This window comes from Pteropus alecto, unplaced genomic scaffold (assembly GCF_000325575.1).
Source record: "Pteropus alecto unplaced genomic scaffold, ASM32557v1 scaffold97, whole genome shotgun sequence".
NCBI lineage: Eukaryota > Metazoa > Chordata > Mammalia > Chiroptera > Pteropodidae > Pteropus > Pteropus alecto.
This window is the reverse complement of record NW_006439713.1, coordinates 4,742,241-4,756,218: the sequence shown is the minus strand read 5'-3', so window position 1 is coordinate 4,756,218 and position 13,978 is coordinate 4,742,241. Positions and strand designations below refer to the sequence as shown.

The following is a 13,978-nucleotide window of genomic DNA, read 5'->3' as shown; positions in this document are numbered from 1 at the left end:
TCATTTCCGGAAGTCTATAAAGCAAGAGGTAGTTGACGCTGGCCACCAGCCTAGAGCCTCAGTGATGCCTCACTCGGTTTAAATGACCCCCTGATCTGTCAGCCCTGCCAGCCTCCTGGCCTTTGTCTCAGCTAAAATGGTCCCAGGGAGGACGCATGCCATTTCCGCTGTCACAAAGCTCCTCTCGGCCTCCCCCAGAGCTGAGGCCTGAGCACAGACTCCATGGTGCTCCCTCCCCCAAGGCAGGAGCCGCATGACTCTGGCCCCCAGGTCTGGCCTGACCTGACCCACGAAGGTTCCAGCAACTGCTGGGAACTACAGCCCAGAAGGGTGGAATAATCTTTGCCCACGAGGGACAGGAAAAGAGAAAGGGGCTTATTGTCTCTGACTTATTTTCAAATGATTCAGAGACAGCAAAAATGAATCTAGGTAAAGGGTATATGAGAGCTTCTTAAACTATTCTGGCAACACTTTAAATTTTAAATTATATAAAAATTAAAGTTATAAAACATTCATTCATTTCATTAAAAGTTCACTTCCATAAAAGTCTGCATTAATTAGGAGATGCAATAAAATGTTCAAAGAATTATGCAAACTTTGAACAAGCACTGAACAAGCAAAGAATGCATATGCTGAAGCCGTACTGTGGGCAAGCAGAAACCAGCACTAGACAACAGTTCAGAACAGCCCTTGATCAGCTTATGCGCCTGAGGCCAGGTGTGATAGGTCATGTGCAGTGTATGAGTAGACGCTGCACAAAGTAAAATGCATGAGAGTCAGGGGCACCTGTGATCTGTTCATGTACGGAGCACAGATCCTCTTATGAATCCTGAATCTGTGCATGGCTGGAGAGTACTGTCCCCCGTGACCCCAGGGCAGCTGCAAATGGCAGCTGAGATATTATTTCTCCTTAAGCACAGGTGTCTCCCCTTAGCATGGAACTTTCCATTTCTACTAGGATACAAGGAGGAACGTTGGTAGACATAGAAACCTCTGTGATACACACTTCCTGAATGCAAGTCATTGATAGTCAAGCTATGCATCTTTCAATTCAGGCTATCTAGGGACATGCACATATTTTGTTTATCTTATGGTCATGACTATAGTATTTCAGCATTTGACATTGCAAGTTGAACTCGTGTTTAATGCAGGAACTCTGGGGAAATTTGACTGATAGGCTAGATTGTTAATATTTTTAAGGAAGAGCTCACAGTGCTCAGATTGGACTCAAAACAGTGGAAATTCTCTCCAAGTAAATGTGTAAGTAGCGAGTGTCTACAAACCGAGCAACTCACCAAGCACTCCACAGGACAGGAGCCCTCTCTGAGTGAGTAATCTTGGCTTTGGTTCATGCTCCTCCTGACCTACTAAATTGTACAAGGGTATCGGTCACTAAAAGCTAAAATTAACACTTCGTGGGGCTTGCCAGCGAGTTCTGATATCTCCACTGGAAACTCTCCATGTTCTTGTGGCAGACCAATATCCACTGGTGTCGCCATGGGAAACAATTAAGATTTGAGTTCCCTGCCTTGGTTTTCCCAGCCATTGCCATGTGATGACCCTGCTCTGGGCACATTGACTTAACAAATATTTACTGGGCATCCACTGTGTGCCTGGTATAATGCTGGGCGCTGGGGTAAAGAGGTGCATAGGACAGACAGAGAACACACCCTGGAGTCAGGCTGGCTTTGGTTTCAAAAGTCATCTAGATTCCAGACAGTGGAAGAGCTCCTAGTGAAAGCAGCACTCCACACCAGTTTAGTGAGAGCTGGATTCAATCCCAGCTCTGTCCTTTACCAGCCATGTGGTCATTTAGAATCTGTGGTCACTTAGAAATGGCCAGGAAAGAAGCAGCAGCAGCTGAAATGGGAGAGTGAAAGTTCTTCTCTTTTTTCAAATCAGTTTGTAACTTAAATATATGAAAGTTACAAACTGATTTTAAAAATCTGTTTAAAGCATACACGTCTTAAGCATACAGCTTGATGAGTTTTTCACATGAATCCCATGTAACCGCCACCTGGATCAAGATATAGAATATTTACAACACCCCAGTAGATATAAGTTTTAAAGTGAAAATACCAAAAGTCAAATCTCGGGACGTATGTCAGGGTTACCACAATCAGTCCTGCCTGGTGGCCGGGCCCTTTCCTCTCCTCTGGTGACCAAGAGCACCACTTATAGACTGGTCATGGGAGTGCAGACGGAGCCTGTAAATCTGGCTTGGCACAGTTTTATCGTGCACTAAGCAACTGGTCAACCCAAGAATGAACTCTACAGTCCTGCCCTCTTCTTGACACCAACTTCAAAGTCCTAGTTACCCAGGCCAGATTTTCCCTGTTGTAAAGTGTAGTATATCACTTATCATAAAATTGCTATATGACTAAAAAAAAAAAAGTTGGAATGATATAGCAGCATTATTTATAGTAGCCCAAAGGTAGAATTAACTCAATGTTCATCAACAGATGAATGGATAAACAAAATGTGGTCTGTCCATACAATGGAATATTATTGTCATTAAAAAAAAAAAAAAAAGAATGAAGTCCTGATATGCATTCCAACACGGATAAACTGTGAAAACATGCTAAGGGAAATAAACCAGACACATAAGACCACATACCACATACGATTCTGTTCACATGAAAATCCAGAACAGGGCAATCCAGAGACAGAAAGTAGGGCTGGCAGTGGAGGTGAAGGGTTGGGAGTTACAGCTAATGGGATTTCTTTTTGAGGGGATGAAAATGTTCTAAAACTGGCCATAAAGATGATTGCCCATATCTGTGAATATACCAACCACCACTGAATAGCACACTTCGAATGGGTGAATTATACGGTATATATATCTCAATAAAGCTGTTTCTAAAAAAGAAAAAAATGGAGGCAATGAAAAATAAATCGAACAACCATTCGTAATCTTACTACCCAAAGATACTATCAACACTTTGAAGAATATCCTTCTGGTACTTCTCTCTGTTTAGTTTTGTTTTTTACCTAACTGTGATCATACAACATGTAGAGTTTTATAGAATTGTCCTGCTTTCCAATGTACATCAGTGAGGATTTAGTTGCTAATAACAGGAGTTGCTGAAGCTATTTTAAGCAAAAGAAGATATAACGAAGACTTTGGTGCTTACAAAATTGTTGGAGGAACTGGAGAAGAGGCCCTAGGCTGGATGTCCAGGGATAGACAACACCATAGAACTGACCACCCAGGGCAGCCGCCAGCACAGCCCATCAGGAAGCTGCTACTGTGACCGCTGAATCTCTTGTTAGCAGTAATAATCCAGGGATCTGAAAACTACCACTGTAACTGCTGGCTTCAGAGCAATGCCATTGGGATCTCCACTAACACTGCCACACACACACACACACACACACACACACACACACACACACACACACCATGCCTATCAATAGAAACTACAAAGGCCATAGAAGTGTGACTTCCACTTTACTTCTCAAATAAGTGTATTTAATTGGCTACACTTAAGTCGTTTCGAGAACCCTAGCTGCAAGGGAGTCTGGAAAATATGATTACCAGCTCTCCAAGATCTGTACTCTAGAAAGGTATTCGTCCATACCATATTGTTATAAACTTTTGAAATATTTTTAAATAGTTGTATAACTTTTCATTGAATATATGTGTATGTGTGTGTGTATATATGTATGTGTGTGTATGTGTGCGTGTGTATGCATGTGTATCTATCTATCTATATATATATATCAACACTTAATTCATCAACTCCCTCCTATTTAGGATTATTTGATATTAAAAATATTACTATTCCAAAGCTTGCTATTATCAACAATGCTTGTGATGATAATGCCAGTAACAACAACTACAGTTTATTGGATACATCCTCCTCCCAGGCCATGTGCTACGCCCTTTATGTTGATATATTTGTCATTCATTTCTTAGTTAATGTTTATAATCTCCTTAAGAGGTAGCCATTATTTTTATTGTACAAATAACAAAACTGAGGGTTAAAGAAATGTCGAATCTAAATTTGACACCGAAGCTTATACCCTTAACCATTACACAAATACGCATGGGGAAGTGGGGGAGGCTTTTTTCCTATTAGAAATGGTTTCCGGAGGACAAATAATCAGAAATAGAATCAGTGGTCCAAAACTGTGAACATTTCTAAGGCCCTTGAAACACATTAGCAGGTCAGACTCTCAAAGTCACTGTAAGGACTGAGAACACCTCAATGGCAGGGACTCGCTTTTGTCATGCAAATGCCTGGCTGGTTGCCTGGCACACTGCGGCCACCAGCCACCCCACGACTATTTCTTAAATGAGTAACAGCGTGTGTGCAAGTAGTTCGTGAGGACTCCCCAATTCAGAGCAGGCCATTCCTTTTGATGGGTAAAATAACAAGCTGCTTCTAAGTTAGTGCAGCTCCGGACTGCATACGAAAGAGTGCCTGGAACATGCAGCCCTCATCTGTTTATTTTAGCCACCTTCGCACGCCAGGTGACTCACCACCCGGGTCCTGAATCGGTTGACTGTGAAGAGGTCTAAAATGACCTAATAAGTCACGCCACAGCTCATCTGAGTGACCATGCACAGGGCTGGAAATCGGGAGCATTTTTTTAGTACTGCAAACTGCTTCCGTTTGGATTATTTACTAAATTGACTGCCCTGTGAAATGATAATTCTCTATATAAATATTAGCAACTGACATATATTGTTATAGTCTACCAGTGCCCGAAGAGTGTTAGACTGTAAACCCAATGCCTTCAGAAGTTGCATTAACCAGTGCAGGCCACTGAAAAGCCTGGACAAGTCCTGCCCTACTTCTCTACCAGGAAGATGAAGCAGCATTCACGCACACATCACGACCGGCCGAAGGAAGGGCTTTGTATGGCTGAAACCTTGGGACCTCCATGTACTGCTTTTCCCTGTAGAGCGGGATGGTTTGTCTTGGGAATTTCACCAAGGTGCCAAACCACCTGATGAAAGCCTATAACCAGGTGGATCTATGTTCCATTGGGTTTTTCTGTCTTTCAGACTGTCACGTGGGGTTTTCAGACTTTATTTCCTCTGAAAGATATCCTTAGGCTTTTAAAGATGCTTCTTTTAGTGCTACCTTACTCATCTCTTGGACTCTTTAAAGGGATGGTTTTATAACTTGCATTTTCAATATAGAAAATACATAGAGAAAACTCAGACGTCCTTTGGCTCACGTCCCCCACGCTGTTGTCACTTCTATGAAGTTGTAGCAGGTCCTGCCAGCACGGTCAGAGGAAAGCTGGGAGGCGGTATTACGCAACCAGATCTTAATGATTTTATTTAATCCACATGGCCTAAAAGCATGCTGGAACATAACTTCCCATAATTTTTCTGGTGATTTCTATGAATCACTTTTTAATTATGAAAAATGTTTTGAGAGACACTCCTGAGAAATTTTACCCACGGTTCCCTCAATGATCATCCCATAAAGTATCTAAAGCGAAGCAGCTTCCACGGCTGACACAGAAAATCAGTTCTAAAGCATGGATCCCTAACAGATCCATCACTCCTCTTTGTTGGGAATGAATCTCATGATTCACACATGCAAAGGGTCACTGAGAAACTCGGGTTAACAAACGTAACTAGAAAAATACATTCACTGTCAAATAATGTTCAAAGGATTTTGTAAAATATGATTTTTTCTAACTTCACTTGGAGTCTTTTTTTTTTCCTTTACTTCTAAGTAGGAGCTTTCTCTGTGTGTCTAAATCGTTGCCTTTCTACCCTCGACAAAAGCTTTTCAGCCTTTACAGTATCGGCTATGCCTACAGCAGGAAGGATCCTTGCCTCTTATCCAGACCATTCGGATATTAAAATGTTTGTGCAAGATACTGAGCGTGAATTTCCATTTCTGGAATTCACTTTAAGAAAATCCAACTGCTGGATCTCACGCAATCAAGCAGGGTCCAAGTTCAGCGCTCTTAAAGAACGGATGGGTGGGGCTGGCCTTGGAATTCCAGCCGCTTTTGCAGGTGCAGCTCTCCTGGCTTCCACTTTCATTTGTCAGAGCTGACAGCTTCTCCAGAAGTGATGATGTAGGCATCAGGCTAAACAGAAATATAAATAAGTCAATTAGCTTTCAATGGAGCACCCCGTATGCTGCCTAAACAGGAGGGTATTTTCTGGTCAATTACTTTGAGTTCAATAAACACTAACATTACTTGTGCCTAGGTAAGAATGGCGCTGATCTTTTTCTTCCCTAGCCCCCAACTGTCCAGGAAGCAAAGCAAATTCACAGATGAACTTTCCAGTACTCACGACCTTGTTTAAACGACTTAAAAGTCGCTTGAAGCTGTCTGCGCGCAGGCGCACGACGTAGAGGGCTCGGACGCGAATGGGATGTGGCGCCTGCGGCCTGGCCAGGAGCGGCCGGTGTCTGTCACCCAACCGCGCTCACCTCCGCGCTTTTCTTCCCCTCCCACGCCTGCTTGTATTTACTCAAAAGTTAGATTTCTCGGTAACCTCTTCCAAGCGTCCACCTCTCCCGTGCCCCACGCCCAGCTCAGGGCCTGGCAATGAGAAGGAACTCTCAGAAACGAAATGCGAGTGAAACCAGGTCTCGCACCGCCATAAGAAAGCGGTTCCACTGGGGTTCCACCTCGCGACGGCGGAAGCTCTCGCAGGACACTCGCACCCCGGCCACCCCTCTCTCCGGTGCAGAGGAAGTCGCCCCAAATATGAAAATCCTCCCGAATATGAAAATCTGCGCGTCCAGCGAGAAATGCGCCGGCAGGATCACCCGCCTGGTTCAAACGCTTCGGGCAGAGACGCACAGAGAAGAATCTCGCAGTCAGATGACTTCATGTCATTGTCTACACCGCAGGGCGAAAAGAGCGTTGGTGCAATAACCAAGCCATCTTGTTCCCGCCCTGTTTCCGGTGCTGGAGTTAGGGCCAAAATTATTCATCAACCGCATAGTTTGAAATGACCCTATAGTTTATCAGCTAAGCGATGCTTTTGCCAGGGAAAATACTCGTGAACTGAGAAAAAATGCTAATTTTAAAAAGTCTTTCGTTGTATACGAAATCGTGCTCTATACCGTGCCTCCTCCGCCGGGATATTTGCTCTGGCACCTGAAGGGAATTCTGTCGCTGAGCAGTTAAAAGGGGGTGAGGGACCACGGAGAGAGTTGGGCCTCCTTCCCCAATCCGGGACCACGCCAGGTGTTCCCCAGCACCATCGCCTCGGACCGCTGGGCCGCCAGCGCGAAAATCTTACTAGGGATCCGGGCTAGCTACAAGCGCGCGAGCTGGGGTTGCCTCAAGGGGCTTTGGAAAAAAGCCTAGATGAAAGCGCCAGCCTCTGATTCCCGCCAGACGTCCCCCCCACCCAAACGCACTGGGTCCCGCTCTCTCCCGCCCGCCCCACGCGGGTCCCAGTACTTTAAAGACACAAACTGGTCACTCTGGTTCCTACTCCCAAATGGAAAAAAATGAGGGCGGGAGCGGGGGAGCGGAGCGGAGGTCGAGCGACGAGAATAGGGGGAGGGTGGGACATGCATACGAGGTCCGCAGGGCCCCACGAACGCGCATGAGCGTCACGCACAACTCCCGACCTGCACAGCAGCACCGCGCACCAACCCGCCCCTGCCAGTGCACAGTGGGGCTCCACGGGGTTCTCTGCCCAGCCCGTGAGCACTGAGCGCGCATGCTATGGACCCTCGCCCCGGCCGTACTGACACCCTTCTCCCAATGCTCGGATCCGCGGTGTTCATTGAGCTCTCCACCCTCCCTGCTCACTGAGTCCCTGGTGCGGCCGTGCGCATTGCGCCCCCTTCCGCCAACTAGCCCCAAACCGGCTTCTAACCCCGCAGGCGGTCCCGAGACTGCGCGCCAAGAGCTGGAACCACACCGCCAAGTACGCCCGGAACGAGCCCCGTCGGGGCCCGCGCCCAGCGCTGGGAGTAGGCGTCACGAGTCCTATCTGTGGAATTAAGAGCTCTGGGGACAGCGAAGCCCGACGCTAAGCCCCTTCTGGCCTCCCGGGTCCCCGAGTGTGGCCCGCAGCTCCCAAGCGAGGTTTCGACCCGAGGCGGGGAGAGCTGGCGAGGGGCCCGGCCACCGCCTCCCTGCCTGGCCGGATGGCACTGCGGACCCCACACCCGAGGGGCTCCGCGGATGCTCAGATCTGAAGTCCGGCTTTGGCACGCCCGCAACCCTGGCGGACAGCCCTCTGCGGTGGGTGTCACCTGCTTCTCCTCCCCCGAGGGAGAGTGTGTTCCCGGAGACACGGGTCTCAGGAAACTCGCCTTCCACGCCGGCCTTTAAAAGAAAAGAAGATATTTAAAAAATAAGAATCCGCACGAAGCGGGAAGATGCTCACGCCCCGAGTTAGGGCGGCGGCGCGCGCCCAGGCGGAGCTGGAGGGGGCCAACCGGGTCCTCCAGCCCGCCCATCCGCCGGCCTTTCCGTAACTTTCTCTATTAAATTTCCAACGAATTAGCATGCCTCTCTTACAGATTTTGTTAGATAAGGAGAAGGTTCCCCAGTGTTCGCTTCGCTTTGCAAATAGTCCCCTTATATTAAATGAAACGAGTTTGTATCTTTAAAGCATGATAATAGTCCACATTATAGTCAGCCTTATATTAGGGGTTGCCTATTACTATTATTACCTGCTAGGAAAATTAAAAAAAAATAAAAAACACTTAAGTCCACCGTGTTCGTGCTCTCTTTGATGTGCAGAAATATTTAACTCTGGTGGATAGGTTTGGTTTGGTTTTGTTTTAAAAGGAAAATTTTTGGTTGACGTTTTATAGAGGCGGTTCCAACACCGTCCTTGATGAATGAGTTGGTTTTCAGATTTCAAGGCGGTGTGTCATTGATAAAACCACTGAGGAGTTTCAGCGCACACACGAGTAAGACTCGTTCAGTTCCAGGGTTTCTAGAGGCGATCTGGGTCTCGCTGGAGGCGAAAAGCGGGGCTTTGCCGGGGAGCGGATGGGTGGCCTCTCCCTGAACTGGGATTTTGAGGCGATGTTTCCGTTAAACCGGGCGGAGAGCCCTGCAGGAGAAGACAGCTGGGGCTCCATGCGGCGGGGTCGTGGACGGGTGGGAAGAGGTGGGCGCGGGACCCTGGCTCCCCTCTTCCGAGGACGCGGATCCCTGGCTGTTCCCGGAGAGCTGATCCTGGGCGCAGGGCGCTGCCCGCGCTCCCGAGAGATCCTCGCCCTCCCCCAAGCCACTGGACGTCTTCGTGCATTGCGAGGGGCGCACAGAAGTCCCCGGCACCTTTTCGGAGATGCGAGAGAAAGCCGGGCCAGGCCTGGGAGGCAGGGAAAGAAAATGCAGAGAAAAGGGCCACCCTCTTACCCCCAGGTAAAATTAGAAGAAACTTTCTGCCGCCGTTTACCCAACCCAGGCGCGGCTTCGGTGGCTCCCTGGGCCTCGCTTGGGGGACCTTGCTAATTACTATAATTAATAACCAGTGGCACTGTTTTTGTTCCCCTAAATTCACTGCCTTGAGGGAGAAGAGAAGTAGGCAGCAGCTAGTTATTTCATTCCTCGGACGGGAGGCATTACTGTGGTCGGCCCCTCGGAGCTCCCAATCCCAGAACCCCAAGGGTGCTGGACAACCAAGTCTGAGGATAAGGATCACACTCCTTTCGGAATCCCCGAGAGCAGAATCAGCCTCGAGCAGGCGCCCTGGGGTGCCTTTGCCGTGCCTGCGCCCTCCAGCCGAACCCGGGCACCCCCGCCAACAGCTGAACCAGATACTAAAGGGTCCCTGGACCCAGAACGCGAAGGTGGAGCTGCCCTAGTTAGTGTCAGGTAATCAGATCGTCAGATGCCCGCAGACCAACCTAAAAGCAAACACTTTCTCAACAGAGTGGCTTCCAGTGAAATAGTTTATTAAAAAACAAACAAAAAGATAACTTCTCACCCTACAGGACTTGGGAACGAGTCCGCAGAGCCAACTACTCTGTTGGCCTCCCCAGGAATGAATCATTACAAATTGTCTTGGGTACCTGTAATGACTTTTAACAACAAATAGTAGTAATGTCGCCTTTGCCTGATCCTTTCTGAGAGTAGTCGTGACCCCAGGAAAAGTTGGTCGTGTCTCCAGGGGGCTTATACAAAGAAAGAAGTGAGAAATCAAGGCACTCTTTAGCAAAGTTAAAACTAAAAAAGGTTCCCAGCCATGAAAACGTCTTAGGGCACTGGGCGCAAGCAGGATTTCTGGAGTAACTAACTTAGTTGCCTGTGTAGACCAGGGCTTATGTATTGAATGGGTTCGAATTTCAGCAGCCCTGCATTTTCTGGGTTTTCCGTTGCCTCGGTTCGCTCCAGCGGTTGAAGTTCTCCTTAAACACCACCTTGGAAGGTCGAAATCCCTTCCCCCAAATCTCGTGCAAGGAATGGGAGGAGTCCTCCCCCAGCCCGCACCCCCTTAGTGGCAGTCCTTTACCCCCTTCTGCCACAGCTGCAGCCTCTCCAGGAGCCCATCCCCGATGGAACATCTGCGCGTTTCTCTCTTGATCTCACGCGAAAGCGGGTTTCCGCGGGGGATGGGCCTCAGGTAGGCGCCGGGCGCGGCCTGGGGAAAAACAGTTGCGGAGCATCTGAAGCGTAAAATCCAAGCAGATGTGGGCCGGCCTGGGCCCGCCCCTTTCCTCTTGGGGCCTCAGTTTCTTCCAGATCAGTTTCCTAATGGAAAATTTCTAAGAGGTGGGGGTTTGTGCAGAGGCGTGCTGGTGAGCCTCCGGGTGCTCCCAAGCGCGCGAAGCAGGACTTGCTGGGGGTGCCGGCACCCGGTAAGCTGGCCGCGCACCCGAAGCTCGCAGCCTCAATGTGTCTGACCCCTCTTCTCACCCGTCTTCTTCTTGCCCCCAACTTCCCATCATTCCAGATTCCGCAGGCTCCTTCCGGGCCAGTAGGGGAACCGCGGGTCCTGGGCAATGCCCAGGTCTTGGGGGTCATTAGTTCCGTCTGAGCCTCTCCCCTGAGTCTCCAAAAGCCCGGTGAGGAGCTGGGCTTTAGGCTCAAACCATAGACCGGGAGGGAGGCACTCCTCGCACCAAGGGCCTGGGAGCAAAAGACACGCTGCCGGTGTCCCAATCGGAGGCCACCGCCAATCGTCCTGATCAGAAATAGCACGTGTTTAGTGCTTTTCCCAGTATATACAGAGCTTCCAGCCTGTGGATGTCTGTCCTGAGTGTCCTCCTGCTCCGAGGTAGAGAGAGAGCCTCGGTATGGTCCCAACCAGGTGGTTCCACACAGACATCGCTATCCTACCCACGTGGGAAACTTCGGGGCCGCTCCCAAGAGCTTTGGGTACTTTCTGTGGGGGAGTGGAAGAGACCAGGCCCGCGGTGTGTGTGTGTGTGTGTGTGTGTGTGTGTGTGTGTGTGTGTGTGTGTGTGTTGAATGCATGTGTTGGGGTACACAATAGGAGGTATACAATGACCGCTCGGGGTAGGCTTTGGGCCTGAAAGTGTCCTACACCACACATCTGCGAGTCTCCAAACATGCCATTATGCTACTTCCGAAACCACGCGATCCGAGCCTGTCTTGCCGATGAGAAAACAACGGCCGCCACTGTGAAAAGCTGGTAGCGAGATCTCAAGTACGCTTTCCCGTAAAATCCTGGAAATTTAGTTCGAGAACAGTTTCTGTCCCTGTTACTCGTCGGGTTTCTCCCACTTCCACTTAGCCATGTTCCTGCGATCCGGGTAATCCCTTTCAAGCCCGGGAGGAATTCTCTCGGGTCCATAATTGAGGATCGGAAATCGTGGGGGCGAGGGAGCGTTAATTCCTCCCGAAGCCAGGGAGGTGCAGGAGCGCACTCGCGGGCGGCCTGCGCTAGTAGCGCCGGGGCCCAGACGACAGTTCCTTTTCTCCTGGAGCCTCTTCTCCCGCAAGCCCAGAGCCGACAACTGTCCACGCTGCCCGGAGCGGATAAGCGGGCGCTGCGTTCGGGCACCGCATACCCGCGCAGCTCGCCCGCGGCGCGGACGCCCTGAGCGCACTACTGGAAACCGAAAAGCGCTCCTGGATCCGAAACCCCAAGGGAAAGTGCTGGTTCCTCCGTGCGCCAGGCGTTTGGGGGTTGCCACCAACATCCAAGCTCTCCTGGCTTTGAGATTTCGGAGCACCAGCCCCGTCCCCTCAAGGCCACGGCTGTAGGTTCGGCAGGGTGCAGGGCCAGATGGGGGCCGAGCCGAGGGAGCTACGACGCCTCCGATCGCCGCCGAACATCCGACCTTCAGAGGGATTCTTGGAAAAGATCAGAAGCGCCTTCTATAGAAAAGGTGTTCGTAGGCCCGGCCCTGCAGGCCCGCGGGAGGGAAGCGGGTACCAGGTCACTGTGGTGCAGTGAGGGCGCAGAGCAGCAGACTCCTCCCGTGCCGGGGGAGAGTGAGGTGACACCAAGAACAGAGATGTTTGCGCCCGGCCCAGTGGCCACCGCGTATCACTACAGGGCGCCGACGTCCAGATCAGGCGCCCCACAGTCCCACAGCCTTACACCCTGCAGCACACGGCCGAGAAACCCCACGACACTGCGCCCCGCATCCACTGCGGCTGCCCTCTGACCCCGCGCCTCCGCACCGCACTCGGAGGGGCCGGACTCCTATAAGAGGTGGGGGTTTGTGCGACCGCCACGGCCAGAATGTAAGGAGGACCCCGCCCCCGGTGGCAGGAGCGGGAGGGGTGGCACTGGAGGAGTCTGGCAGCCCAGTGTGGCCGGGAGAGCGCCGGGACACCCCATGGCGCCGTAACCAACTGCGCCTCCCCACTGAGACTCCCTCTGGTCCCTTCACCTTGGCGCCCACCAGGGCTCGCCCGATGATCCTCGCCCAGTGACCCTCGATCTGAAGCGGCCACCCCAGCCCCGATTCCCTCACATTCCGGCTGCGTTGGGTCGGGCTGTGGGAATCCAGGCTGTGGGCCCAGTTCCCGCGGCCGCCCTGGGAGAAGCCTGGCCGCGAGGCGAGGCTCCCCGGCCCCCTCCCTCCGTCGGGTCCGCGCGTCCCCGCGACCTCCCGCCCCCCAATCTCATTTCTCTCCCGCGTTTCGAGGACAGAAAGTGCAGAAGGGTCACTTCCGAGCCTTTCCCGCGCCCTTTCCTGAGGCGTCTGGGGCGGGGGTTGGGGGATGGCGGGGATGTTTTTCTCCTACTCTGGCCTCCCCGCATTCGGCTCTCCCGCCTGTGAAGTGGGGTGGACGAGGACGCGGGACCAGCGCGAGCTCGGAGGGGTCCGTCCTTCCTCGCAGGGCACTTGGCCGGCGGGTCGCGCTGCCTCCCTTGCCTGGTGAGCCACAGAGGAGGTCTTGGCATCCCTTCCTTCCTCCCTCCTACGCTCCTCCCCGCCTCTCAACCCAGCGCCCTGATCCCGCAACCCGCCCGCCGGAGCCGGTGATATATCCAGTTTCAAATTTAGTTTGCTCTCCTATATCCTTTAATAAAATTTCTTTTTTATTTCTAAACAAACTTGGCACCATGTGTCCGATTCGGACAGCGTGGGATGCTCTGCCCAGCATGTGGGCTCAGCGGCCGGGTCGACGCCCGAAGGCGGGTCCGCCATAAACAAACGCAGCTCGGTCGCACGTGGGCCGTGGAGCTGCTGCGCCTCGCGACAGATCTCAGGCTCCGGGCGCCGTGTCTCCAGGCACAAGGAACCGCCGGGGAGGGCAGGAGAGCGCGCCCGGGCCGGGCAGTAGCCGCCCCCGTCCCGGCTCCCCTCCACTCCCTTCCCGCTCCATGGCTCCGCGGCCGCCGCCTCCCTCCAGCCTGGAGGGGCCTCGGGGCAGCGGGTCCGGACACGCAGTCAAGGACTAAACGGCACCGCCGCTTCCTCGCTGGCCCCTTTCTGTCGCCTACGGAAAGCTGAGGTGCGGGAGAAAGCAGGAGGAAGGAAGAGCGAAGAGAAACGAGTGGGAAGTCGGTGCTCTGGTCACCGCGGGACAGTCCAGCCCGGAGGAGGCTGCGCCGGCGACGGCGGCGGGCGGAGCGCGGGGCGGCGCC

The 13,978-nt window shown here is 51.7% G+C and overlaps 1 long non-coding RNA gene across 1 annotated transcript; it reads right to left on the bottom strand.

The window, feature by feature from the left end:
* Positions 1-5,268: 5,268 nt before the first annotated feature.
* On the bottom strand, positions 5,269-12,592 carry LOC107196008. Its single transcript, XR_003047748.1, has 2 exons — positions 8,205-12,592; positions 5,269-6,063 (listed from the first exon to the last, which is right to left on the bottom strand). It is a non-coding gene; the product is annotated as an uncharacterized LOC107196008 (long non-coding RNA).
* Positions 12,593-13,978: the final 1,386 nt, after the last annotated feature.